Here is a 27936-nt window from a genome sequence, read left to right on the forward strand (position 1 = left end):
AATGGGTTTAAAAGTGATTTCGGCGGAGAAATATATATATATATATATATATATATATATATATATATATATATATATACGCGCACACACACACTGTTACGCCGAGCGCTCCGGGTCCCCGCTCCTCCCCGGAGCGCTCGCTACACTCTTCTCACTGCAGCGCTCCGGTCAGTTCCACTGACCCGGGGCGCTGCGATACCGCCTCCAGACGGGATGCGATTCGCGATGCGGGTAGCGCCCGCTCGCGATGCGCACCCCGGCTCCCGTACCTGACTCGCTCTCCGTCTGTCCTGTCCCGGCGCGCGCGGCCCCGCTCCCTAGGGCGCGCGCGCGCCGGGTCTTTGCGATTTAAAGGGCCACTGCGCCGCTGATTGGCGCAGTGGTTCCAATTAGTGTTATCACCTGTGCACTTCCCTATATCATCTCACTTCCCCTTCACTCCCTCGCCGGATCTTGTTGCCATCGTGCCAGTGAAAGCGTTTCCTAGTGTGTTCCTAGCCTGTGTTCCAGACCTCCTGCCGTTGCCCCTGACTACGATCCTTGCTGCCTGCCCCGACCTTCTGCTACGTCCGACCTTGCTTCTGTCTACTCCCTTGTACCGCGCCTATCTTCAGCAGCCAGAGAGGTAGAGCCGTTGCTAGTGGATACGACCTGGTCACTACCGCCGCAGCAAGACCATCCCGCTTTGCGGCGGGCTCTGGTGAAAACCAGTAGTGACTTAGAACCGATCCACTAGCACGGTCCACGCCAATCCCTCTCTGGCACAGAGGATCCACTACCTGCCAGCCGGCATCGTGACTGTAGATCCGGCCATGGATCCCGCTGAAGTTCCTCTGCCAGTTGTCGCTGACCTCACCACGGTGGTCGCCCAGCAGTCACAACAGATAGCGCAACAAGGCCAACAGCTGTCTCAACTGACTGTTATGCTACAACAGTTACTACCACAGCTCCAGCAATCATCTCCTCCGCCAGCTCCTGCACCTCCTCCGCAGCGAGTGGCCACTTCTGGACTACGACTATCCTTGCCGGATAAATTTGATGGGGACTCTAAGTTTTGCCGTGGCTTTCTTTCCCAATGTTCATTGCACTTGGAGATGATGTCGGACCAGTTCCCCACTGAAAGGTCTAAGGTGGCTTTCGTAGTCAGCCTTCTGTCTGGAAAAGCCCTGTCTTGGGCCACACCGCTCTGGGACCGCAATGACCCCGTCACTGCCTCTGTACACTCCTTCTTCTCGGAAATTCGAAGTGTCTTTGAGGAACCTGCCCGAGCCTCTTCTGCTGAGACTGCCCTGTTGAACCTGGTCCAGGGTAATTCTTCCGTTGGCGAGTATGCCGTACAATTCCGTACTCTTGCTTCAGAATTATCCTGGAATAATGAGGCACTCTGCGCGACCTTTAAAAAAGGCCTATCCAGCAACATTAAAGATGTTCTGGCCGCACGAGAAATCCCTGCTAATCTACATGAACTCATTCACCTAGCCACTCGCATTGACATGCGTTTTTCCGAAAGGCGTCAGGAGCTCCGCCAGGATATGGACTCTGTTCGCACGAGGCGTTTCTTCTCCCCGGCTCCTCTCTCCTCTGGTCCCCTGCAATCTGTTCCTGTGCCTCCCGCCGTGGAGGCTATGCAGGTCGACCGGTCTCGCCTGACACCTCAAGAGAGGACACGACGCCGCATGGAGAATCTCTGCCTGTACTGTGCTAGTACCGAACACTTCCTGAAGGATTGTCCTATCCGTCCTCCCCGCCTGGAAAGACGTACGCTGACTCCGCACAAAGGTGAGACAGTCCTTGATGTCTACTCTGCTTCTCCACGTCTTACTGTGCCTGTGCGGATGTCTGCCTCTGCCTTCTCCTTCTCTGCTGTGGCCTTCTTGGACTCCGGATCTGCAGGAAATTTTATTTTGGCCTCTCTCGTCAACAAGTTCAACATCCCGGTGACCAGTCTCGCCAGACCCCTCTACATCAATTGTGTAAACAATGAAAGATTGGACTGTACCATACGTTTCCGCACGGAGCCCCTTCTAATGTGCATCGGATCTCATCACGAGAGGATTGAACTTTTGGTCCTCCCCAATTGCACTTCTGAAATTCTCCTTGGACTTCCCTGGCTTCAACTCCATTCCCCAACCCTGGATTGGTCCACTGGGGAGATCAGGAGTTGGGGGCCCTCTTGTTCCAAGGACTGCCTAAAACCGGTTCCCAGTAACCCTTGCCGTGACTCTGTGGTTCCTCCTGTAACCGGTCTCCCTAAGGCCTATATGGACTTTGCGGACGTTTTTTGCAAAAAACAAGCTGAGACTCTACCTCCTCACAGGCCTTATGATTGTCCTATTGACCTCCTCCCGGGCACTACTCCACCCCGGGGCAGAATCTATCCTCTGTCCGTCCCAGAGACTCTTGCCATGTCTGAATACGTCCAGGAAAATTTAAAAAAGGGCTTTATCCGTAAATCCTCCTCTCCTGCCGGAGCCGGATTTTTCTTTGTGTCCAAAAAAGATGGCTCTCTACGTCCTTGCATTGACTACCGCGGTCTTAATAAAATCACGGTTAAGAACCGCTACCCCCTACCCCTCATCTCTGAACTCTTTGATCGCCTCCAAGGTGCCCACATTTTTACCAAACTGGACTTAAGAGGTGCTTATAATCTCATCCGCATCAGAGAGGGGGATGAATGGAAAACGGCATTTAACACCAGAGATGGACACTTTGAGTATCTGGTCATGCCCTTTGGCCTGTGCAACGCCCCTGCCGTCTTCCAAGACTTTGTTAATGAAATTTTTCGTGATCTCCTATACTCCTGTGTTGTTGTATATCTGGACGATATCCTGATTTTTTCTGCCAATCTAGAAGAACACCGCCAGCATGTCCGTATGGTTCTTCAGAGACTTCGTGACAATCAACTCTATGCCAAAATAGAGAAATGTCTGTTTGAATGCCAATCTCTTCCTTTCCTAGGATACTTGGTCTCTGCCCAGGGACTACAAATGGATCCAGACAAACTCTCTGCCGTCTTAGATTGGCCACGCCCCTCCGGACTCCGTGCCATCCAACGTTTTTTGGGGTTCGCCAATTATTACAGGCAATTTATTCCACATTTTTCTACCGTTGTGGCTCCTATTGTGGCTTTAACCAAAAAAAATGCCGATCCCAAGTCTTGGCCTCCTCAAGCGGAAGACGCCTTTAAATGGCTCAAGTCTGCCTTTTCTTCGGCTCCCGTGCTCTCCAGACCTGACCCATCTAAACCCTTTCTATTGGAGGTTGATGCCTCCTCAGTGGGAGCTGGAGCTGTCCTTCTACAAAAAAACTCTTCCGGGCATGCTGTTACTTGTGGTTTTTTTTCTAGGACCTTCTCTCCGGCGGAGAGGAACTACTCCATCGGGGATCGAGAGCTTCTAGCCATTAAATTAGCACTTGAGGAATGGAGGCATCTGCTGGAGGGATCAAGATTTCCAGTTATTATTTACACCGATCACAAGAACCTCTCCTACCTCCAGTCTGCCCAACGGCTGAATCCTCGTCAGGCCAGGTGGTCTCTGTTCTTTGCCCGATTTAATTTTGAAATTCACTTTCGGCCTGCCGATAAGAACATTAGGGCCGATGCTCTCTCTCGTTCCTCAGATGCTTCTGAAGTTGAACTCTCTCCTCAACACATCATTCCTCCTGACTGCCTGATTTCCACTTCTCCAGCCTCCATCAGGCAAACTCCTCCAGGAAAGACCTTTGTTTCTCCACGCCAACGCCTCGGAATCCTCAAATGGGGTCACTCCTCCCATCTCGCAGGTCATGCGGGCATCAAGAAATCTGTGCAACTCATCTCTCGCTTCTATTGGTGGCCGACTCTAGAGACTGATGTGGTGGACTTTGTGCGAGCCTGCACTATCTGTGCCCGGGATAAGACTCCTCGCCAGAAGCCCGCTGGTTTTCTTCATCCTCTGCCTGTCCCCGAACAGCCTTGGTCTCTGATTGGTATGGATTTTATTACTGACTTACCCCCATCCCATGGCAACACTGTTATTTGGGTGGTCGTTGATCGATTCTCCAAAATGGCACATTTCATCCCTCTTCCTGGTCTTCCTTCAGCGCCTCAGTTGGCTAAACAATTTTTTGTACACATTTTTCGTCTTCACGGGTTGCCTACGCAGATCGTCTCGGATAGAGGCGTCCAATTCGTGTCTAAATTCTGGAGGGCTCTCTGTAAACAACTCAAGATTAAATTAAATTTTTCTTCTGCATATCATCCTCAATCCAATGGACAAGTAGAAAGAATTAACCAGGTCTTGGGTGATTATTTACGACATTTTGTTTCCTCCCGCCAGGATGACTGGGCAGATCTTCTACCTTGGGCCGAATTCTCGTATAATTTCAGAGTCTCTGAATCTTCCTCCAAATCCCCATTTTTCGTGGTGTACGGCCGTCACCCTCTTCCTCCCCTCCCTACCCCCTTGCCCTCTGGTCTGCCCGCTGTGGATGAAATTTCTCGTGATCTTTCCATCATATGGAGAGAGACCCAAAATTCTCACTTACAGGCTTCTTCACGCATGAAGAAATTTGCGGATAAGAAAAGAAGAGCTCCTCCCATTTTTTCCCCTGGAGACAAGGTATGGCTCTCCGCTAAATATGTCCGCTTCCGTGTCCCTAGCTATAAGTTGGGACCACGCTATCTTGGTCCTTTCAAAATTTTGCGCCAGATTAATCCTGTCTCTTACAAACTTCTTCTTCCTCCTTCTCTTCGTATTCCTAATGCCTTTCACGTTTCTCTTCTTAAACCACTTATCATTAACCGTTTCTCTCCCAAATCTGTTCCTCCCACTCCTGTCTCCGGCTCCTCGGACATCTTCTCCGTCAAAGAGATTTTAGCATCTAAAAAGGTCAGAGGGAAAACCTTCTTTTTAGTGGATTGGGAGGGTTGTGGTCCCGAAGAGAGGTCCTGGGAACCTGAGGACAATATCCTGGACAAAAGTCTGGTCCTCAGGTTCTCAGGCCCCAAGAAGAGGGGGAGACCCAAGGGGGGGGGGGTACTGTTACGCCGAGCACTCCGGGTCCCCGCTCCTCCCCGGAGCGCTCGCTACACTCTTCTCACTGCAGCGCTCCGGTCAGTTCCACTGACCCGGGGCGCTGCGATACCGCCTCCAGCCGGGATGCGATTCGCGATGCGGGTAGCGCCCGCTCGCGATGCGCACCCCGGCTCCCGTACCTGACTCGCTCTCCGTCTGTCCTGTCCCGGCGCGCGCGGCCCCGCTCCCTAGGGCGCGCGCGCGCCGGGTCTTTGCGATTTAAAGGGCCACTGCGCCGCTGATTGGCGCAGTGGTTCCAATTAGTGTTATCACCTGTGCACTTCCCTATATCATCTCACTTCCCCTTCACTCCCTCGCCGGATCTTGTTGCCATCGTGCCAGTGAAAGCGTTTCCTAGTGTGTTCCTAGCCTGTGTTCCAGACCTCCTGCCGTTGCCCCTGACTACGATCCTTGCTGCCTGCCCCGACCTTCTGCTACGTCCGACCTTGCTTCTGTCTACTCCCTTGTACCGCGCCTATCTTCAGCAGCCAGAGAGGTAGAGCCGTTGCTAGTGGATACGACCTGGTCACTACCGCCGCAGCAAGACCATCCCGCTTTGCGGCGGGCTCTGGTGAAAACCAGTAGTGACTTAGAACCGATCCACTAGCACGGTCCACGCCAATCCCTCTCTGGCACAGAGGATCCACTACCTGCCAGCCGGCATCGTGACACACACATATATATAAACGTATTCTCCGTTGAGATATTGCAGCCGCTGCTGTGTCCAGGCCCAGGAGCCTTAGCACTGTGCTGTGATGTCACTCAATACCACTGACATCACTAGGTGTAAACAACATCTCTCCTTTGCTGTGTATGTGACTATGGAGCTGTTTGGTGATGTCGTCTATTATGGCCTTCATAGAAGCAACAGGAGATTGTTGCATCCATCTAGAACCCTCAGAACTACAGTGCTATGATGTCACTCACTTCCACAGGCCTTGCAGAGTGTAAACAACAACAACCCAGCTTTGTTGTGTATGTAACCATAGGGATTTGTGATGTCACCTAGAACCTTCACAGCAGCGACAGCTTTATGAGGAGCATCAGCACTGCTCTGCCTGAGCAGAACCATCACCGCCATAGGTTGTCAAATAACCCGGGTATACCCCCACACAGGTAAGTCCAATGGGGTGCAGGCATGTCCTCTATGCTTACAGCTTCCCGTGGGTGTTGGTTTGATACCGTTTGGGGACAGCCAAGGAGGCATCTGCAGGCAACAAAGGTAGGTGTGTGCTTGTGTGTGTGTTTCCTATGCAGATCCTAAGCCCAGTGTCACATGCAAGTAGGAGGAGTAAGAAGGGTTCCTGGCAAATCCGGGTTATGGATTGCATTTAAAAAGGCCCCGTGGGAGTGCAATGGGCCCCTGTCTTGCTGCTTAGCAATAATGGTATGGGTTTAGGTTCTGCTGTGTGTACTGGTGGTTGACTGCCCCCCAGCCCAGAGTGTGCATGGAAAATTGTCTGGCAGCCTCCCTGACAGCAAGCAGTGATAGTGCCCATGAAGGGCACCTTGTTGGGCCCGCCCCTTTCACGGTTATCGCTTCTCGGCCTTTTGGCTAAGATCAAGTGTAGTATCTGTTCTTATCAGTTTAATATCTGATACGTCCCCTATCTGGGGACCATATATTAAATGGATTTTTGAGAACGGGGGCCGATTTCGAAGCTTGCTTCCGTCGCCCTATGCATTGACCCGATATGGCAGTATCTTCGGGTACAGTGCACCACCCCCTTACAGGGTTAAAAAGAAAGATTCCTACTTTCATTGCTACCTGCTTGCTGGCTAGCCAGCTAGCCAGCCCTGTGGGCCTTGCTGCTGCTGCAGCCAAAAAACAAAAGGTGGTGCTGCTGCTGCTTCTGCTGCTTCTGCTTCTGCTTGTGTCTGGCCGCTGTTGGAGCGTCCAGGCACAGGACTTCTGCTGCTGCTGACTAAATGGCCTCCTTAATTGGATCATTTGAGTAGCCAGCACACCTGTGCAGGTAGGGCATGACATGATAGGCAGCTGCCTTGATAGCGGGTGGGTGCTGAATGTTCCTAATTGACAAAATAAGATTAATGCTTATGAAGAAATATAAAATCTCATCCCTTCCCCAATATCGCGCCACACCCCTACCCCTTAATTCCCTGGTTGAACTTGATGGACATATGTCTTTTTTCGACCGTACTAACTATGTAACTATGTAACATAACATGGGGGGGGGGGGGGGGTCTCCTGGCTGTTCACACAGGTGTGTCATTGCTGTACATTGACCATGCATTGCTTCTGTGGTATTGCAAAGGCAAAGACAAATGCTTCCAGCCATCCATTGCACTAATGGATTGGTCATCAGCTGGCTGTCTATGTCCCGCATCAATATAGACCAAAGTACAGAGGGTTAGGCTATGCTATTGTGCACCTACCTGATGCATCAGAAGGTGCGAGGCCCTTGCTAAATTCTGTGCACAGACTTTGAGATCTATACTTTAGACTGTATCTAAACCTGCTCCAACATGGACTGACATTCTGGCCTACTTTCAGCCGATGCGACTTGTCTGTCGCTGAACAGTCGCTTTTTATGTATTCAGCACCTATGTATAATGTTGTAAAAATGCTCTAGAAGCTAAAGTCGCAGAAATGTCACACATATTTGGCCTGCAACTTTCTGTGCGACAAATTCAGACAGGAAAAATCAGTATAAATCCTTAGAAAATTATCCCCCAGTGTCTCCATCTGCTGGCGGTATTGAATAAGCATTGCTGCACTGATGGGGTATGCATTAGACGAAAAAAAAGAAGAAAAAGAAGAATAATACGCCCAGAAAAGAGGCGAAAAGGAGAAAAACGTAAAAAAACGTGAAAAAAAAGTAAGAGGAAGAGAAGTGAAAAAAAGGTGGAAATGGGTTTAAAAGTGATTTCGGCGGAGAAATATATATATATATATATATATATATATATATATATATATATACGCGCACACACACACATATATATAAACGTATTCTCCGTTGAGATATTGCAGCCGCTGCTGTGTCCAGGCCCAGGAGCCTTAGCACTGTGCTGTGATGTCACTCAATACCACTGACATTACTAGGTGTAAACAACATCTCTCCTTTGCTGTGTATGTGACTATGGAGCTGTTTGGTGATGTCGTCTATTATGGCCTTCATAGAAGCAACAGGAGATTGTTGCATCCATCTAGAACCCTCAGAACTACAGTGCTATGATGTCACTCACTTCCACAGGCCTTGCAGAGTGTAAACAACAACAACCCAGCTTTGTTGTGTATGTAACCATAGGGATTTGTGATGTCACCTAGAACCTTCACAGCAGCGACAGCTTTATGAGGAGCATCAGCACTGCTCTGCCTGAGCAGAACCATCACCGCCATAGGTTGTCAAATAACCCGGGTATACCCCCACACAGGTAAGTCCAATGGGGTGCAGGCATGTCCTCTATGCTTACAGCTTCCCGTGGGTGTTGGTTTGATACCGTTTGGGGACAGCCAAGGAGGCATCTGCAGGCAACAAAGGTAGGTGTGTGCTTGTGTGTGTGTTTCCTATGCAGATCCTAAGCCCAGTGTCACATGCAAGTAGGAGGAGTAAGAAGGGTTCCTGGCAAATCCGGGTTATGGATTGCATTTAAAAAGGCCCCGTGGGAGTGCAATGGGCCCCTGTCTTGCTGCTTAGCAATAATGGTATGGGTTTAGGTTCTGCTGTGTGTACTGGTGGTTGACTGCCCCCCAGCCCAGAGTGTGCATGGAAAATTGTCTGGCAGCCTCCCTGACAGCAAGCAGTGATAGTGCCCATGAAGGGCACCTTGTTGGGCCCGCCCCTTTCACGGTTATCGCTTCTCGGCCTTTTGGCTAAGATCAAGTGTAGTATCTGTTCTTATCAGTTTAATATCTGATACGTCCCCTATCTGGGGACCATATATTAAATGGATTTTTGAGAACGGGGGCCGATTTCGAAGCTTGCTTCCGTCGCCCTATGCATTCACCCGATATGGCAGTATCTTCGGGTACAGTGCACCACCCCCTTACAGGGTTAAAAAGAAAGATTCCTACTTTCATTGCTACCTGCTTGCTGGCTAGCCAGCTAGCCAGCCCTGTGGGCCTTGCTGCTGCTGCAGCCAAAAAACAAAAGGTGGTGCTGCTGCTGCTTCTGCTGCTTCTGCTTCTGCTTGTGTCTGGCCGCTGTTGGAGCGTCCAGGCACAGGACTTCTGCTGCTGCTGACTAAATGGCCTCCTTAATTGGATCATTTGAGTAGCCAGCACACCTGTGCAGGTAGGGCATGACATGATAGGCAGCTGCCTTGATAGCGGGTGGGTGCTGAATGTTCCTAATTGACAAAATAAGATTAATGCTTATGAAGAAATATAAAATCTCATCCCTTCCCCAATATCGCGCCACACCCCTACCCCTTAATTCCCTGGTTGAACTTGATGGACATATGTCTTTTTTCGACCGTACTAACTATGTAACTATGTAACATAACATGGGGGGGGGGGGGGGGGGTCTCCTGGCTGTTCACACAGGTGTGTCATTGCTGTACATTGACCATGCATTGCTTCTGTGGTATTGCAAAGGCAAAGACAAATGCTTCCAGCCATCCATTGCACTAATGGATTGGTCATCAGCTGGCTGTCTATGTCCCGCATCAATATAGACCAAAGTACAGAGGGTTAGGCTATGCTATTGTGCACCTACCTGATGCATCAGAAGGTGCGAGGCCCTTGCTAAATTCTGTGCACAGACTTTGAGATCTATACTTTAGACTGTATCTAAACCTGCTCCAACATGGACTGACATTCTGGCCTACTTTCAGCCGATGCGACTTGTCTGTCGCTGAACAGTCGCTTTTTATGTATTCAGCACCTATGTATAATGTTGTAAAAATGCTCTAGAAGCTAAAGTCGCAGAAATGTCACACATATTTGGCCTGCAACTTTCTGTGCGACAAATTCAGACAGGAAAAATCAGTATAAATCCTTAGAAAATTATCCCCCAGTGTCTCCATCTGCTGGCGGTATTGAATAAGCATTGCTGCACTGATGGGGTATGCATTAGACGAAAAAAAAGAAGAAAAAGAAGAATAATACGCCCAGAAAAGAGGCGAAAAGGAGAAAAACGTAAAAAAACGTGAAAAAAAAGTAAGAGGAAGAGAAGGGAAAAAAAGGTGGAAATGGGTTTAAAAGTGATTTCGGCGGAGAAATATATATATATATATATATATATATATATATATATATATATATATACGCGCACACACACACTGTTACGCCGAGCGCTCCGGGTCCCCGCTCCTCCCCGGAGCGCTCGCTACACTCTTCTCACTGCAGCGCTCCGGTCAGTTCCACTGACCCGGGGCGCTGCGATACCGCCTCCAGCCGGGATGCGATTCGCGATGCGGGTAGCGCCCGCTCGCGATGCGCACCCCGGCTCCCGTACCTGACTCGCTCTCCGTCTGTCCTGTCCCGGCGCGCGCGGCCCCGCTCCCTAGGGCGCGCGCGCGCCGGGTCTTTGCGATTTAAAGGGCCACTGCGCCGCTGATTGGCGCAGTGGTTCCAATTAGTGTTATCACCTGTGCACTTCCCTATATCATCTCACTTCCCCTTCACTCCCTCGCCGGATCTTGTTGCCATCGTGCCAGTGAAAGCGTTTCCTAGTGTGTTCCTAGCCTGTGTTCCAGACCTCCTGCCGTTGCCCCTGACTACGATCCTTGCTGCCTGCCCCGACCTTCTGCTACGTCCGACCTTGCTTCTGTCTACTCCCTTGTACCGCGCCTATCTTCAGCAGCCAGAGAGGTAGAGCCGTTGCTAGTGGATACGACCTGGTCACTACCGCCGCAGCAAGACCATCCCGCTTTGCGGCGGGCTCTGGTGAAAACCAGTAGTGACTTAGAACCGATCCACTAGCACGGTCCACGCCAATCCCTCTCTGGCACAGAGGATCCACTACCTGCCAGCCGGCATCGTGACTGTAGATCCGGCCATGGATCCCGCTGAAGTTCCTCTGCCAGTTGTCGCTGACCTCACCACGGTGGTCGCCCAGCAGTCACAACAGATAGCGCAACAAGGCCAACAGCTGTCTCAACTGACTGTTATGCTACAACAGTTACTACCACAGCTCCAGCAATCATCTCCTCCGCCAGCTCCTGCACCTCCTCCGCAGCGAGTGGCCACTTCTGGACTACGACTATCCTTGCCGGATAAATTTGATGGGGACTCTAAGTTTTGCCGTGGCTTTCTTTCCCAATGTTCATTGCACTTGGAGATGATGTCGGACCAGTTCCCCACTGAAAGGTCTAAGGTGGCTTTCGTAGTCAGCCTTCTGTCTGGAAAAGCCCTGTCTTGGGCCACACCGCTCTGGGACCGCAATGACCCCGTCACTGCCTCTGTACACTCCTTCTTCTCGGAAATTCGAAGTGTCTTTGAGGAACCTGCCCGAGCCTCTTCTGCTGAGACTGCCCTGTTGAACCTGGTCCAGGGTAATTCTTCCGTTGGCGAGTATGCCGTACAATTCCGTACTCTTGCTTCAGAATTATCCTGGAATAATGAGGCACTCTGCGCGACCTTTAAAAAAGGCCTATCCAGCAACATTAAAGATGTTCTGGCCGCACGAGAAATCCCTGCTAATCTACATGAACTCATTCACCTAGCCACTCGCATTGACATGCGTTTTTCCGAAAGCCGTCAGGAGCTCCGCCAGGATATGGACTCTGTTCGCACGAGGCGTTTCTTCTCCCCGGCTCCTCTCTCCTCTGGTCCCCTGCAATCTGTTCCTGTGCCTCCCGCCGTGGAGGCTATGCAGGTCGACCGGTCTCGCCTGACACCTCAAGAGAGGACACGACGCCGCATGGAGAATCTCTGCCTGTACTGTGCTAGTACCGAACACTTCCTGAAGGATTGTCCTATCCGTCCTCCCCGCCTGGAAAGACGTACGCTGACTCCGCACAAAGGTGAGACAGTCCTTGATGTCTACTCTGCTTCTCCACGTCTTACTGTGCCTGTGCGGATGTCTGCCTCTGCCTTCTCCTTCTCTGCTGTGGCCTTCTTGGACTCCGGATCTGCAGGAAATTTTATTTTGGCCTCTCTCGTCAACAAGTTCAACATCCCGGTGACCAGTCTCGCCAGACCCCTCTACATCAATTGTGTAAACAATGAAAGATTGGACTGTACCATACGTTTCCGCACGGAGCCCCTTCTAATGTGCATCGGATCTCATCACGAGAGGATTGAACTTTTGGTCCTCCCCAATTGCACTTCTGAAATTCTCCTTGGACTTCCCTGGCTTCAACTCCATTCCCCAACCCTGGATTGGTCCACTGGGGAGATCAGGAGTTGGGGGCCCTCTTGTTCCAAGGACTGCCTAAAACCGGTTCCCAGTAACCCTTGCCGTGACTCTGTGGTTCCTCCTGTAACCGGTCTCCCTAAGGCCTATATGGACTTTGCGGACGTTTTTTGCAAAAAACAAGCTGAGACTCTACCTCCTCACAGGCCTTATGATTGTCCTATTGACCTCCTCCCGGGCACTACTCCACCCCGGGGCAGAATCTATCCTCTGTCCGTCCCAGAGACTCTTGCCATGTCTGAATACGTCCAGGAAAATTTAAAAAAGGGCTTTATCCGTAAATCCTCCTCTCCTGCCGGAGCCGGATTTTTCTTTGTGTCCAAAAAAGATGGCTCTCTACGTCCTTGCATTGACTACCGCGGTCTTAATAAAATCACGGTTAAGAACCGCTACCCCCTACCCCTCATCTCTGAACTCTTTGATCGCCTCCAAGGTGCCCACATTTTTACCAAACTGGACTTAAGAGGTGCTTATAATCTCATCCGCATCAGAGAGGGGGATGAATGGAAAACGGCATTTAACACCAGAGATGGACACTTTGAGTATCTGGTCATGCCCTTTGGCCTGTGCAACGCCCCTGCCGTCTTCCAAGACTTTGTTAATGAAATTTTTCGTGATCTCCTATACTCCTGTGTTGTTGTATATCTGGACGATATCCTGATTTTTTCTGCCAATCTAGAAGAACACCGCCAGCATGTCCGTATGGTTCTTCAGAGACTTCGTGACAATCAACTCTATGCCAAAATAGAGAAATGTCTGTTTGAATGCCAATCTCTTCCTTTCCTAGGATACTTGGTCTCTGCCCAGGGACTACAAATGGATCCAGACAAACTCTCTGCCGTCTTAGATTGGCCACGCCCCTCCGGACTCCGTGCCATCCAACGTTTTTTGGGGTTCGCCAATTATTACAGGCAATTTATTCCACATTTTTCTACCGTTGTGGCTCCTATTGTGGCTTTAACCAAAAAAAATGCCGATCCCAAGTCTTGGCCTCCTCAAGCGGAAGACGCCTTTAAATGGCTCAAGTCTGCCTTTTCTTCGGCTCCCGTGCTCTCCAGACCTGACCCATCTAAACCCTTTCTATTGGAGGTTGATGCCTCCTCAGTGGGAGCTGGAGCTGTCCTTCTACAAAAAAACTCTTCCGGGCATGCTGTTACTTGTGGTTTTTTTTCTAGGACCTTCTCTCCGGCGGAGAGGAACTACTCCATCGGGGATCGAGAGCTTCTAGCCATTAAATTAGCACTTGAGGAATGGAGGCATCTGCTGGAGGGATCAAGATTTCCAGTTATTATTTACACCGATCACAAGAACCTCTCCTACCTCCAGTCTGCCCAACGGCTGAATCCTCGTCAGGCCAGGTGGTCTCTGTTCTTTGCCCGATTTAATTTTGAAATTCACTTTCGGCCTGCCGATAAGAACATTAGGGCCGATGCTCTCTCTCGTTCCTCAGATGCTTCTGAAGTTGAACTCTCTCCTCAACACATCATTCCTCCTGACTGCCTGATTTCCACTTCTCCAGCCTCCATCAGGCAAACTCCTCCAGGAAAGACCTTTGTTTCTCCACGCCAACGCCTCGGAATCCTCAAATGGGGTCACTCCTCCCATCTCGCAGGTCATGCGGGCATCAAGAAATCTGTGCAACTCATCTCTCGCTTCTATTGGTGGCCGACTCTAGAGACTGATGTGGTGGACTTTGTGCGAGCCTGCACTATCTGTGCCCGGGATAAGACTCCTCGCCAGAAGCCCGCTGGTTTTCTTCATCCTCTGCCTGTCCCCGAACAGCCTTGGTCTCTGATTGGTATGGATTTTATTACTGACTTACCCCCATCCCATGGCAACACTGTTATTTGGGTGGTCGTTGATCGATTCTCCAAAATGGCACATTTCATCCCTCTTCCTGGTCTTCCTTCAGCGCCTCAGTTGGCTAAACAATTTTTTGTACACATTTTTCGTCTTCACGGGTTGCCTACGCAGATCGTCTCGGATAGAGGCGTCCAATTCGTGTCTAAATTCTGGAGGGCTCTCTGTAAACAACTCAAGATTAAATAAAATTTTTCTTCTGCATATCATCCTCAATCCAATGGACAAGTAGAAAGAATTAACCAGGTCTTGGGTGATTATTTACGACATTTTGTTTCCTCCCGCCAGGATGACTGGGCAGATCTTCTACCTTGGGCCGAATTCTCGTATAATTTCAGAGTCTCTGAATCTTCCTCCAAATCCCCATTTTTCGTGGTGTACGGCCGTCACCCTCTTCCTCCCCTCCCTACCCCCTTGCCCTCTGGTCTGCCCGCTGTGGATGAAATTTCTCGTGATCTTTCCATCATATGGAGAGAGACCCAAAATTCTCTCTTACAGGCTTCTTCACGCATGAAGAAATTTGCGGATAAGAAAAGAAGAGCTCCTCCCATTTTTTCCCCTGGAGACAAGGTATGGCTCTCCGCTAAATATGTCCGCTTCCGTGTCCCTAGCTATAAGTTGGGACCACGCTATCTTGGTCCTTTCAAAATTTTGCGCCAGATTAATCCTGTCTCTTACAAACTTCTTCTTCCTCCTTCTCTTCGTATTCCTAATGCCTTTCACGTTTCTCTTCTTAAACCACTTATCATTAACCGTTTCTCTCCCAAATCTGTTCCTCCCACTCCTGTCTCCGGCTCCTCGGACATCTTCTCCGTCAAAGAGATTTTAGCATCTAAAAAGGTCAGAGGGAAAACCTTCTTTTTAGTGGATTGGGAGGGTTGTGGTCCCGAAGAGAGGTCCTGGGAACCTGAGGACAATATCCTGGACAAAAGTCTGGTCCTCAGGTTCTCAGGCCCCAAGAAGAGGGGGAGACCCAAGGGGGGGGGGGTACTGTTACGCCGAGCACTCCGGGTCCCCGCTCCTCCCCGGAGCGCTCGCTACACTCTTCTCACTGCAGCGCTCCGGTCAGTTCCACTGACCCGGGGCGCTGCGATACCGCCTCCAGCCGGGATGCGATTCGCGATGCGGGTAGCGCCCGCTCGCGATGCGCACCCCGGCTCCCGTACCTGACTCGCTCTCCGTCTGTCCTGTCCCGGCGCGCGCGGCCCCGCTCCCTAGGGCGCGCGTGCGCCGGGTCTTTGCGATTTAAAGGGCCACTGCGCCGCTGATTGGCGCAGTGGTTCCAATTAGTGTTATCACCTGTGCACTTCCCTATATCATCTCACTTCCCCTTCACTCCCTCGCCGGATCTTGTTGCCATCGTGCCAGTGAAAGCGTTTCCTAGTGTGTTCCTAGCCTGTGTTCCAGACCTCCTGCCGTTGCCCCTGACTACGATCCTTGCTGCCTGCCCCGACCTTCTGCTACGTCCGACCTTGCTTCTGTCTACTCCCTTGTACCGCGCCTATCTTCAGCAGCCAGAGAGGTAGAGCCGTTGCTAGTGGATACGACCTGGTCACTACCGCCGCAGCAAGACCATCCCGCTTTGCGGCGGGCTCTGGTGAAAACCAGTAGTGACTTAGAACCGATCCACTAGCACGGTCCACGCCAATCCCTCTCTGGCACAGAGGATCCACTACCTGCCAGCCGGCATCGTGACACACACATATATATAAACGTATTCTCCGTTGAGATATTGCAGCCGCTGCTGTGTCCAGGCCCAGGAGCCTTAGCACTGTGCTGTGATGTCACTCAATACCACTGACATCACTAGGTGTAAACAACATCTCTCCTTTGCTGTGTATGTGACTATGGAGCTGTTTGGTGATGTCGTCTATTATGGCCTTCATAGAAGCAACAGGAGATTGTTGCATCCATCTAGAACCCTCAGAACTACAGTGCTATGATGTCACTCACTTCCACAGGCCTTGCAGAGTGTAAACAACAACAACCCAGCTTTGTTGTGTATGTAACCATAGGGATTTGTGATGTCACCTAGAACCTTCACAGCAGCGACAGCTTTATGAGGAGCATCAGCACTGCTCTGCCTGAGCAGAACCATCACCGCCATAGGTTGTCAAATAACCCGGGTATACCCCCACACAGGTAAGTCCAATGGGGTGCAGGCATGTCCTCTATGCTTACAGCTTCCCGTGGGTGTTGGTTTGATACCGTTTGGGGACAGCCAAGGAGGCATCTGCAGGCAACAAAGGTAGGTGTGTGCTTGTGTGTGTGTTTCCTATGCAGATCCTAAGCCCAGTGTCACATGCAAGTAGGAGGAGTAAGAAGGGTTCCTGGCAAATCCGGGTTATGGATTGCATTTAAAAAGGCCCCGTGGGAGTGCAATGGGCCCCTGTCTTGCTGCTTAGCAATAATGGTATGGGTTTAGGTTCTGCTGTGTGTACTGGTGGTTGACTGCCCCCCAGCCCAGAGTGTGCATGGAAAATTGTATGGCAGCCTCCCTGACAGCAAGCAGTGATAGTGCCCATGAAGGGCACCTTGTTGGGCCCGCCCCTTTCACGGTTATCGCTTCTCGGCCTTTTGGCTAAGATCAAGTGTAGTATCTGTTCTTATCAGTTTAATATCTGATACGTCCCCTATCTGGGGACCATATATTAAATGGATTTTTGAGAACGGGGGCCGATTTCGAAGCTTGCTTCCGTCGCCCTATGCATTCACCCGATATGGCAGTATCTTCGGGTACAGTGCACCACCCCCTTACAGGGTTAAAAAGAAAGATTCCTACTTTCATTGCTACCTGCTTGCTGGCTAGCCAGCTAGCCAGCCCTGTGGGCCTTGCTGCTGCTGCAGCCAAAAAACTAAAGGTGGTGCTTCTGCTGCTTCTGCTTCTGCTTGTGTCTGGCCGCTGTTGGAGCGTCCAGGCACAGGACTTCTGCTGCTGCTGACTAAATGGCCTCCTTAATTGGATCATTTGAGTAGCCAGCACACCTGTGCAGGTAGGGCATGACATGATAGGCAGCTGCCTTGATAGCGGGTGGGTGCTGAATGTTCCTAATTGACAAAATAAGATTAATGCTTATGAAGAAATATAAAATCTCATCCCTTCCCCAATATCGCGCCACACCCCTACCCCTTAATTCCCTGGTTGAACTTGATGGACATATGTCTTTTTTCGACCGTACTAACTATGTAACTATGTAACATAACATGGGGGGGGGGGGGGGGGTCTCCTGGCTGTTCACACAGGTGTGTCATTGCTGTACATTGACCATGCATTGCTTCTGTGGTATTGCAAAGGCAAAGACAAATGCTTCCAGCCATCCATTGCACTAATGGATTGGTCATCAGCTGGCTGTCTATGTCCCGCATCAATATAGACCAAAGTACAGAGGGTTAGGCTATGCTATTGTGCACCTACCTGATGCATCAGAAGGTGCGAGGCCCTTGCTAAATTCTGTGCACAGACTTTGAGATCTATACTTTAGACTGTATCTAAACCTGCTCCAACATGGACTGACATTCTGGCCTACTTTCAGCCGATGCGACTTGTCTGTCGCTGAACAGTCGCTTTTTATGTATTCAGCACCTATGTATAATGTTGTAAAAATGCTCTAGAAGCTAAAGTCGCAGAAATGTCACACATATTTGGCCTGCAACTTTCTGTGCGACAAATTCAGACAGGAAAAATCAGTATAAATCCTTAGAAAATTATCCCCCAGTGTCTCCATCTGCTGGCGGTATTGAATAAGCATTGCTGCACTGATGGGGTATGCATTAGACGAAAAAAAAGAAGAAAAAGAAGAATAATACGCCCAGAAAAGAGGCGAAAAGGAGAAAAACGTAAAAAAACGTGAAAAAAAAATTAAGAGGAAGAGAAGGGAAAAAAAGGTGGAAATGGGTTTAAAAGTGATTTCGGCGGAGAAATATATATATATATATATATATATATATATATATATACGCGCACACACACACATATATATAAACGTATTCTCCGTTGAGATATTGCAGCCGCTGCTGTGTCCAGGCCCAGGAGCCTTAGCACTGTGCTGTGATGTCACTCAATACCACTGACATCACTAGGTGTAAACAACATCTCTCCTTTGCTGTGTATGTGACTATGGAGCTGTTTGGTGATGTCGTCTATTATGGCCTTCATAGAAGCAACAGGAGATTGTTGCATCCATCTAGAACCCTCAGAACTACAGTGCTATGATGTCACTCACTTCCACAGGCCTTGCAGAGTGTAAACAACAACAACCCAGCTTTGTTGTGTATGTAACCATAGGGATTTGTGATGTCACCTAGAACCTTCACAGCAGCGACAGCTTTATGAGGAGCATCAGCACTGCTCTGCCTGAGCAGAACCATCACCGCCATAGGTTGTCAAATAACCCGGGTTTAACCCACACAGGTAAGTCCAATGGGGTGCAGGCATGTCCTCTATGCTTACAGCTTCCCGTGGGTGTTGGTTTGATACCGTTTGGGGACAGCCAAGGAGGCATCTGCAGGCAACAAAGGTAGGTGTGTGCTTGTGTGTGTGTTTCCTATGCAGATCCTAAGCCCAGTGTCACATGCAAGTAGGAGGAGTAAGAAGGGTTCCTGGCAAATCCGGGTTATGGATTGCATTTAAAAAGGCCCCGTGGGAGTGCAATGGGCCCCTGTCTTGCTGCTTAGCAATAATGGTATGGGTTTAGGTTCTGCTGTGTGTACTGGTGGTTGACTGCCCCCCAGCCCAGAGTGTGCATGGAAAATTGTCTGGCAGCCTCCCTGACAGCAAGCAGTGATAGTGCCCATGAAGGGCACCTTGTTGGGCCCGCCCCTTTCACGGTTATCGCTTCTCGGCCTTTTGGCTAAGATCAAGTGTAGTATCTGTTCTTATCAGTTTAATATCTGATACGTCCCCTATCTGGGGACCATATATTAAATGGATTTTTGAGAACGGGGGCCGATTTCGAAGCTTGCTTCCGTCGCCCTATGCATTGACCCGATATGGCAGTATCTTCGGGTACAGTGCACCACCCCCTTACAGGGTTAAAAAGAAAGATTCCTACTTTCATTGCTACCTGCTTGCTGGCTAGCCAGCTAGCCAGCCCTGTGGGCCTTGCTGCTGCTGCAGCCAAAAAACAAAAGGTGGTGCTGCTGCTGCTTCTGCTGCTTCTGCTTCTGCTTGTGTCTGGCCGCTGTTGGAGCGTCCAGGCACAGGACTTCTGCTGCTGCTGACTAAATGGCCTCCTTAATTGGATCATTTGAGTAGCCAGCACACCTGTGCAGGTAGGGCATGACATGATAGGCAGCTGCCTTGATAGCGGGTGGGTGCTGAATGTTCCTAATTGACAAAATAAGATTAATGCTTATGAAGAAATATAAAATCTCATCCCTTCCCCAATATCGCGCCACACCCCTACCCCTTAATTCCCTGGTTGAACTTGATGGACATATGTCTTTTTTCGACCGTACTAACTATGTAACTATGTAACATAACATGGGGGGGGGGGGGGGTCTCCTGGCTGTTCACACAGGTGTGTCATTGCTGTACATTGACCATGCATTGCTTCTGTGGTATTGCAAAGGCAAAGACAAATGCTTCCAGCCATCCATTGCACTAATGGATTGGTCATCAGCTGGCTGTCTATGTCCCGCATCAATATAGACCAAAGTACAGAGGGTTAGGCTATGCTATTGTGCACCTACCTGATGCATCAGAAGGTGCGAGGCCCTTGCTAAATTCTGTGCACAGACTTTGAGATCTATACTTTAGACTGTATCTAAACCTGCTCCAACATGGACTGACATTCTGGCCTACTTTCAGCCGATGCGACTTGTCTGTCGCTGAACAGTCGCTTTTTATGTATTCAGCACCTATGTATAATGTTGTAAAAATGCTCTAGAAGCTAAAGTCGCAGAAATGTCACACATATTTGGCCTGCAACTTTCTGTGCGACAAATTCAGACAGGAAAAATCAGTATAAATCCTTAGAAAATTATCCCCCAGTGTCTCCATCTGCTGGCGGTATTGAATAAGCATTGCTGCACTGATGGGGTATGCATTAGACGAAAAAAAAAGAAGAAAAAGAAGAATAATACGCCCAGAAAAGAGGCGAAAAGGAGTAAAACGTAAAAAAACGTGAAAAAAAAGTAAGAGGAAGAGAAGGGAAAAAAAGGTGGAAATGGGTTTAAAAGTGATTTCGGCGGAGAAATATATATATATATATATATATATATATATATATATATACGCGCACACACACACATATATATAAACGTATTCTCCGTTGAGATATTGCAGCCGCTGCTGTGTCCAGGCCCAGGAGCCTTAGCACTGTGCTGTGATGTCACTCAATACCACTGACATCACTAGGTGTAAACAACATCTCTCCTTTGCTGTGTATGTGACTATGGAGCTGTTTGGTGATGTCGTCTATTATGGCCTTCATAGAAGCAACAGGAGATTGTTGCATCCATCTAGAACCCTCAGAACTACAGTGCTATGATGTCACTCACTTCCACAGGCCTTGCAGAGTGTAAACAACAACAACCCAGCTTTGTTGTGTATGTAACCATAGGGATTTGTGATGTCACCTAGAACCTTCACAGCAGCGACAGCTTTATGAGGAGCATCAGCACTGCTCTGCCTGAGCAGAACCATCACCGCCATAGGTTGTCAAATAACCCGGGTTTAACCCACACAGGTAAGTCCAATGGGGTGCAGGCATGTCCTCTATGCTTACAGCTTCCCGTGGGTGTTGGTTTGATACCGTTTGGGGACAGCCAAGGAGGCATCTGCAGGCAACAAAGGTAGGTGTGTGCTTGTGTGTGTGTTTCCTATGCAGATCCTAAGCCCAGTGTCACATGCAAGTAGGAGGAGTAAGAAGGGTTCCTGGCAAATCCGGGTTATGGATTGCATTTAAAAAGGCCCCGTGGGAGTGCAATGGGCCCCTGTCTTGCTGCTTAGCAATAATGGTATGGGTTTAGGTTCTGCTGTGTGTACTGGTGGTTGACTGCCCCCCAGCCCAGAGTGTGCATGGAAAATTGTCTGGCAGCCTCCCTGACAGCAAGCAGTGATAGTGCCCATGAAGGGCACCTTGTTGGGCCCGCCCCTTTCACGGTTATCGCTTCTCGGCCTTTTGGCTAAGATCAAGTGTAGTATCTGTTCTTATCAGTTTAATATCTGATACGTCCCCTATCTGGGGACCATATATTAAATGGATTTTTGAGAACGGGGGCCGATTTCGAAGCTTGCTTCCGTCGCCCTATGCATTGACCCGATATGGCAGTATCTTCGGGTACAGTGCACCACCCCCTTACAGGGTTAAAAAGAAAGATTCCTACTTTCATTGCTACCTGCTTGCTGGCTAGCCAGCTAGCCAGCCCTGTGGGCCTTGCTGCTGCTGCAGCCAAAAAACAAAAGGTGGTGCTGCTGCTGCTTCTGCTGCTTCTGCTTCTGCTTGTGTCTGGCCGCTGTTGGAGCGTCCAGGCACAGGACTTCTGCTGCTGCTGACTAAATGGCCTCCTTAATTGGATCATTTGAGTAGCCAGCACACCTGTGCAGGTAGGGCATGACATGATAGGCAGCTGCCTTGATAGCGGGTGGGTGCTGAATGTTCCTAATTGACAAAATAAGATTAATGCTTATGAAGAAATATAAAATCTCATCCCTTCCCCAATATCGCGCCACACCCCTACCCCTTAATTCCCTGGTTGAACTTGATGGACATATGTCTTTTTTCGACCGTACTAACTATGTAACTATGTAACATAACATGGGGGGGGGGGGGGGGTCTCCTGGCTGTTCACACAGGTGTGTCATTGCTGTACATTGACCATGCATTGCTTCTGTGGTATTGCAAAGGCAAAGACAAATGCTTCCAGCCATCCATTGCACTAATGGATTGGTCATCAGCTGGCTGTCTATGTCCCGCATCAATATAGACCAAAGTACAGAGGGTTAGGCTATGCTATTGTGCACCTACCTGATGCATCAGAAGGTGCGAGGCCCTTGCTAAATTCTGTGCACAGACTTTGAGATCTATACTTTAGACTGTATCTAAACCTGCTCCAACATGGACTGACATTCTGGCCTACTTTCAGCCGATGCGACTTGTCTGTCGCTGAACAGTCGCTTTTTATGTATTCAGCACCTATGTATAATGTTGTAAAAATGCTCTAGAAGCTAAAGTCGCAGAAATGTCACACATATTTGGCCTGCAACTTTCTGTGCGACAAATTCAGACAGGAAAAATCAGTATAAATCCTTAGAAAATTATCCCCCAGTGTCTCCATCTGCTGGCGGTATTGAATAAGCATTGCTGCACTGATGGGGTATGCATTAGACGAAAAAAAAGAAGAAAAAGAAGAATAATACGCCCAGAAAAGAGGCGAAAAGGAGAAAAACGTAAAAAAACGTGAAAAAAAAGTAAGAGGAAGAGAAGGGAAAAAAAGGTGGAAATGGGTTTAAAAGTGATTTCGGCGGAGAATATATATATATATATATATATATATATATATATATATATACGCGCACACACACACATATATATAAACGTATTCTCCGTTGAGATATTGCAGCCGCTGCTGTGTCCAGGCCCAGGAGCCTTAGCACTGTGCTGTGATGTCACTCAATACCACTGACATCACTAGGTGTAAACAACATCTCTCCTTTGCTGTGTATGTGACTATGGAGCTGTTTGGTGATGTCGTCTATTATGGCCTTCATAGAAGCAACAGGAGATTGTTGCATCCATCTAGAACCCTCAGAACTACAGTGCTATGATGTCACTCACTTCCACAGGCCTTGCAGAGTGTAAACAACAACAACCCAGCTTTGTTGTGTATGTAACCATAGGGATTTGTGATGTCACCTAGAACCTTCACAGCAGCGACAGCTTTATGAGGAGCATCAGCACTGCTCTGCCTGAGCAGAACCATCACCGCCAAGGTTGTCAAATAACCCGGGTTTAACCCACACAGGTAAGTCCAATGGGGTGCAGGCATGTCCTCTATGCTTACAGCTTCCCGTGGGTGTTGGTTTGATACCGTTTGGGGACAGCCAAGGAGGCATCTGCAGGCAACAAAGGTAGGTGTGTGCTTGTGTGTGTGTTTCCTATGCAGATCCTAAGCCCAGTGTCACATGCAAGTAGGAGGAGTAAGAAGGGTTCCTGGCAAATCCGGGTTATGGATTGCATTTAAAAAGGCCCCGTGGGAGTGCAATGGGCCCCTGTCTTGCTGCTTAGCAATAATGGTATGGGTTTAGGTTCTGCTGTGTGTACTGGTGGTTGACTGCCCCCCAGCCCAGAGTGTGCATGGAAAATTGTCTGGCAGCCTCCCTGACAGCAAGCAGTGATAGTGCCCATGAAGGGCACCTTGTTGGGCCCGCCCCTTTCACGGTTATCGCTTCTCGGCCTTTTGGCTAAGATCAAGTGTAGTATCTGTTCTTATCAGTTTAATATCTGATACGTCCCCTATCTGGGGACCATATATTAAATGGATTTTTGAGAACGGGGGCCGATTTCGAAGCTTGCTTCCGTCGCCCTATGCATTGACCCGATATGGCAGTATCTTCGGGTACAGTGCACCACCCCCTTACAGGGTTAAAAAGAAAGATTCCTACTTTCATTGCTACCTGCTTGCTGGCTAGCCAGCTAGCCAGCCCTGTGGGCCTTGCTGCTGCTGCAGCCAAAAAACAAAAGGTGGTGCTGCTGCTGCTTCTGCTTCTGCTTGTGTCTGGCCGCTGTTGGAGCGTCCAGGCACAGGACTTCTGCTGCTGCTGACTAAATGGCCTCCTTAATTGGATCATTTGAGTAGCCAGCACACCTGTGCAGGTAGGGCATGACATGATAGGCAGCTGCCTTGATAGCGGGTGGGTGCTGAATGTTCCTAATTGACAAAATAAGATTAATGCTTATGAAGAAATATAAAATCTCATCCCTTCCCCAATATCGCGCCACACCCCTACCCCTTAATTCCCTGGTTGAACTTGATGGACATATGTCTTTTTTCGACCGTACTAACTATGTAACTATGTAACATAACATGGGGGGGGGGGGGGGGTCTCCTGGCTGTTCACACAGGTGTGTCATTGCTGTACATTGACCATGCATTGCTTCTGTGGTATTGCAAAGGCAAAGACAAATGCTTCCAGCCATCCATTGCACTAATGGATTGGTCATCAGCTGGCTGTCTATGTCCCGCATCAATATAGACCAAAGTACAGAGGGTTAGGCTATGCTATTGTGCACCTACCTGATGCATCAGAAGGTGCGAGGCCCTTGCTAAATTCTGTGCACAGACTTTGAGATCTATACTTTAGACTGTATCTAAACCTGCTCCAACATGGACTGACATTCTGGCCTACTTTCAGCCGATGCGACTTGTCTGTCGCTGAACAGTCGCTTTTTATGTATTCAGCACCTATGTATAATGTTGTAAAAATGCTCTAGAAGCTAAAGTCGCAGAAATGTCACACATATTTGGCCTGCAACTTTCTGTGCGACAAATTCAGACAGGAAAAATCAGTATAAATCCTTAGAAAATTATCCCCCAGTGTCTCCATCTGCTGGCGGTATTGAATAAGCATTGCTGCACTGATGGGGTATGCATTAGACGAAAAAAAAGAAGAAAAAGAAGAATAATACGCCCAGAAAAGAGGCGAAAAGGAGAAAAACGTAAAAAAACGTGAAAAAAAAGTAAGAGGAAGAGAAGGGAAAAAAAGGTGGAAATGGGTTTAAAAGTGATTTCGGCGGAGAAATATATATATATATATATATATATATATATATATATACGCGCACACACACACATATATATAAACGTATTCTCCGTTGAGATATTGCAGCCGCTGCTGTGTCCAGGCCCAGGAGCCTTAGCACTGTGCTGTGATGTCACTCAATACCACTGACATCACTAGGTGTAAACAACATCTCTCCTTTGCTGTGTATGTGACTATGGAGCTGTTTGGTGATGTCGTCTATTATGGCCTTCATAGAAGCAACAGGAGATTGTTGCATCCATCTAGAACCCTCAGAACTACAGTGCTATGATGTCACTCACTTCCACAGGCCTTGCAGAGTGTAAACAACAACAACCCAGCTTTGGTTGTGTATGTAACCATAGGGATTTGTGATGTCACCTAGAACCTTCACAGCAGCGACAGCTTTATGAGGAGCATCAGCACTGCTCTGCCTGAGCAGAACCATCACCGCCATAGGTTGTCAAATAACCCGGGTTTAACCCATACAGGTAAGTCCAATGGGGTGCAGGCATGTCCTCTATGCTTACAGCTTCCCGTGGGTGTTGGTTTGATACCGTTTGGGGACAGCCAAGGAGGCATCTGCAGGCAACAAAGGTAGGTGTGTGCTTGTGTGTGTGTTTCCTATGCAGATCCTAAGCCCAGTGTCACATGCAAGTAGGAGGAGTAAGAAGGGTTCCTGGCAAATCCGGGTTATGGATTGCATTTAAAAAGGCCCCGTGGGAGTGCAATGGGCCCCTGTCTTGCTGCTTAGCAATAATGGTATGGGTTTAGGTTCTGCTGTGTGTACTGGTGGTTGACTGCCCCCCAGCCCAGAGTGTGCATGGAAAATTGTCTGGCAGCCTCCCTGACAGCAAGCAGTGATAGTGCCCATGAAGGGCACCTTGTTGGGCCCGCCCCTTTCACGGTTATCGCTTCTCGGCCTTTTGGCTAAGATCAAGTGTAGTATCTGTTCTTATCAGTTTAATATCTGATACGTCCCCTATCTGGGGACCATATATTAAATGGATTTTTGAGAACGGGGGCCGATTTCGAAGCTTGCTTCCGTCGCCCTATGCATTGACCCGATATGGCAGTATCTTCGGGTACAGTGCACCACCCCCTTACAGGGTTAAAAAGAAAGATTCCTACTTTCATTGCTACCTGCTTGCTGGCTAGCCAGCTAGCCAGCCCTGTGGGCCTTGCTGCTGCTGCAGCCAAAAAACAAAAGGTGGTGCTGCTGCTGCTTCTGCTTCTGCTTGTGTCTGGCCGCTGTTGGAGCGTCCAGGCACAGGACTTCTGCTGCTGCTGACTAAATGGCCTCCTTAATTGGATCATTTGAGTAGCCAGCACACCTGTGCAGGTAGGGCATGACATGATAGGCAGCTGCCTTGATAGCGGGTGGGTGCTGAATGTTCCTAATTGACAAAATAAGATTAATGCTTATGAAGAAATATAAAATCTCATCCCTTCCCCAATATCGCGCCACACCCCTACCCCTTAATTCCCTGGTTGAACTTGATGGACATATGTCTTTTTTCGACCGTACTAACTATGTAACTATGTAACATAACATGGGGGGGGGGGGGGGTCTCCTGGCTGTTCACACAGGTGTGTCATTGCTGTACATTGACCATGCATTGCTTCTGTGGTATTGCAAAGGCAAAGACAAATGCTTCCAGCCATCCATTGCACTAATGGATTGGTCATCAGCTGGCTGTCTATGTCCCGCATCAATATAGACCAAAGTACAGAGGGTTAGGCTATGCTATTGTGCACCTACCTGATGCATCAGAAGGTGCGAGGCCCTTGCTAAATTCTGTGCACAGACTTTGAGATCTATACTTTAGACTGTATCTAAACCTGCTCCAACATGGACTGACATTCTGGCCTACTTTCAGCCGATGCGACTTGTCTGTCGCTGAACAGTCGCTTTTTATGTATTCAGCACCTATGTATAATGTTGTAAAAATGCTCTAGAAGCTAAAGTCGCAGAAATGTCACACATATTTGGCCTGCAACTTTCTGTGCGACAAATTCAGACAGGAAAAATCAGTATAAATCCTTAGAAAATTATCCCCCAGTGTCTCCATCTGCTGGCGGTATTGAATAAGCATTGCTGCACTGATGGGGTATGCATTAGACGAAAAAAAAGAAGAAAAAGAAGAATAATACGCCCAGAAAAGAGGCGAAAAGGAGAAAAACGTAAAAAAACGTGAAAAAAAAGTAAGAGGAAGAGAAGGGAAAAAAAGGTGGAAATGGGTTTAAAAGTGATTTCGGCGGAGATATATATATATATATATATATATATATATATATATATATACGCGCACACACACACATATATATAAACGTATTCTCCGTTGAGATATTGCAGCCGCTGCTGTGTCCAGGCCCAGGAGCCTTAGCACTGTGCTGTGATGTCACTCAATACCACTGACATCACTAGGTGTAAACAACATCTCTCCTTTGCTGTGTATGTGACTATGGAGCTGTTTGGTGATGTCGTCTATTATGGCCTTCATAGAAGCAACAGGAGATTGTTGCATCCATCTAGAACCCTCAGAACTACAGTGCTATGATGTCACTCACTTCCACAGGCCTTGCAGAGTGTAAACAACAACAACCCAGCTTTGTTGTGTATGTAACCATAGGGATTTGTGATGTCACCTAGAACCTTCACAGCAGCGACAGCTTTATGAGGAGCATCAGCACTGCTCTGCCTGAGCAGAACCATCACCGCCATAGGTTGTCAAATAACCCGGGTTTAACCCACACAGGTAAGTCCAATGGGGTGCAGGCATGTCCTCTATGCTTACAGCTTCCCGTGGGTGTTGGTTTGATACCGTTTGGGGACAGCCAAGGAGGCATCTGCAGGCAACAAAGGTAGGTGTGTGCTTGTGTGTGTGTTTCCTATGCAGATCCTAAGCCCAGTGTCACATGCAAGTAGGAGGAGTAAGAAGGGTTCCTG

At 48.9% G+C, this 27936-nt stretch overlaps 7 non-coding genes across 7 annotated transcripts; all 7 read left to right on the forward strand.

Moving 5' to 3' along the window:
• Positions 1–6592: 6592 nt before the first annotated feature.
• LOC130341906 (U2 spliceosomal RNA) lies at positions 6593–6783 on the forward strand. The gene has a single exon (XR_008881659.1). It is a non-coding gene; the product is annotated as a U2 spliceosomal RNA (small nuclear RNA).
• A 2092-nt stretch (positions 6784–8875) lies between these two features.
• LOC130341874 (U2 spliceosomal RNA) lies at positions 8876–9066 on the forward strand. The gene has a single exon (XR_008881634.1). It is a non-coding gene; the product is annotated as a U2 spliceosomal RNA (small nuclear RNA).
• A 7737-nt stretch (positions 9067–16803) lies between these two features.
• Positions 16804–16994, forward strand: LOC130341876 (U2 spliceosomal RNA). Its single transcript, XR_008881636.1, has one exon. It is a non-coding gene; the product is annotated as a U2 spliceosomal RNA (small nuclear RNA).
• A 2078-nt stretch (positions 16995–19072) lies between these two features.
• On the forward strand, positions 19073–19263 carry LOC130341907 (U2 spliceosomal RNA). Its single transcript, XR_008881660.1, has one exon. It is a non-coding gene; the product is annotated as a U2 spliceosomal RNA (small nuclear RNA).
• A 2087-nt stretch (positions 19264–21350) lies between these two features.
• LOC130341908 (U2 spliceosomal RNA) lies at positions 21351–21541 on the forward strand. The gene has a single exon (XR_008881661.1). It is a non-coding gene; the product is annotated as a U2 spliceosomal RNA (small nuclear RNA).
• A 2087-nt stretch (positions 21542–23628) lies between these two features.
• LOC130341909 (U2 spliceosomal RNA) lies at positions 23629–23819 on the forward strand. Its single transcript, XR_008881662.1, has one exon. It is a non-coding gene; the product is annotated as a U2 spliceosomal RNA (small nuclear RNA).
• A 2077-nt stretch (positions 23820–25896) lies between these two features.
• LOC130341910 (U2 spliceosomal RNA) lies at positions 25897–26087 on the forward strand. The gene has a single exon (XR_008881663.1). It is a non-coding gene; the product is annotated as a U2 spliceosomal RNA (small nuclear RNA).
• The last annotated feature ends 1849 nt before the right edge of the window (positions 26088–27936 follow it).

Source organism: Hyla sarda, unplaced genomic scaffold (genome assembly GCF_029499605.1).
Source record: "Hyla sarda isolate aHylSar1 unplaced genomic scaffold, aHylSar1.hap1 scaffold_630, whole genome shotgun sequence".
In the NCBI taxonomy this organism is placed as follows: domain Eukaryota; kingdom Metazoa; phylum Chordata; class Amphibia; order Anura; family Hylidae; genus Hyla; species Hyla sarda.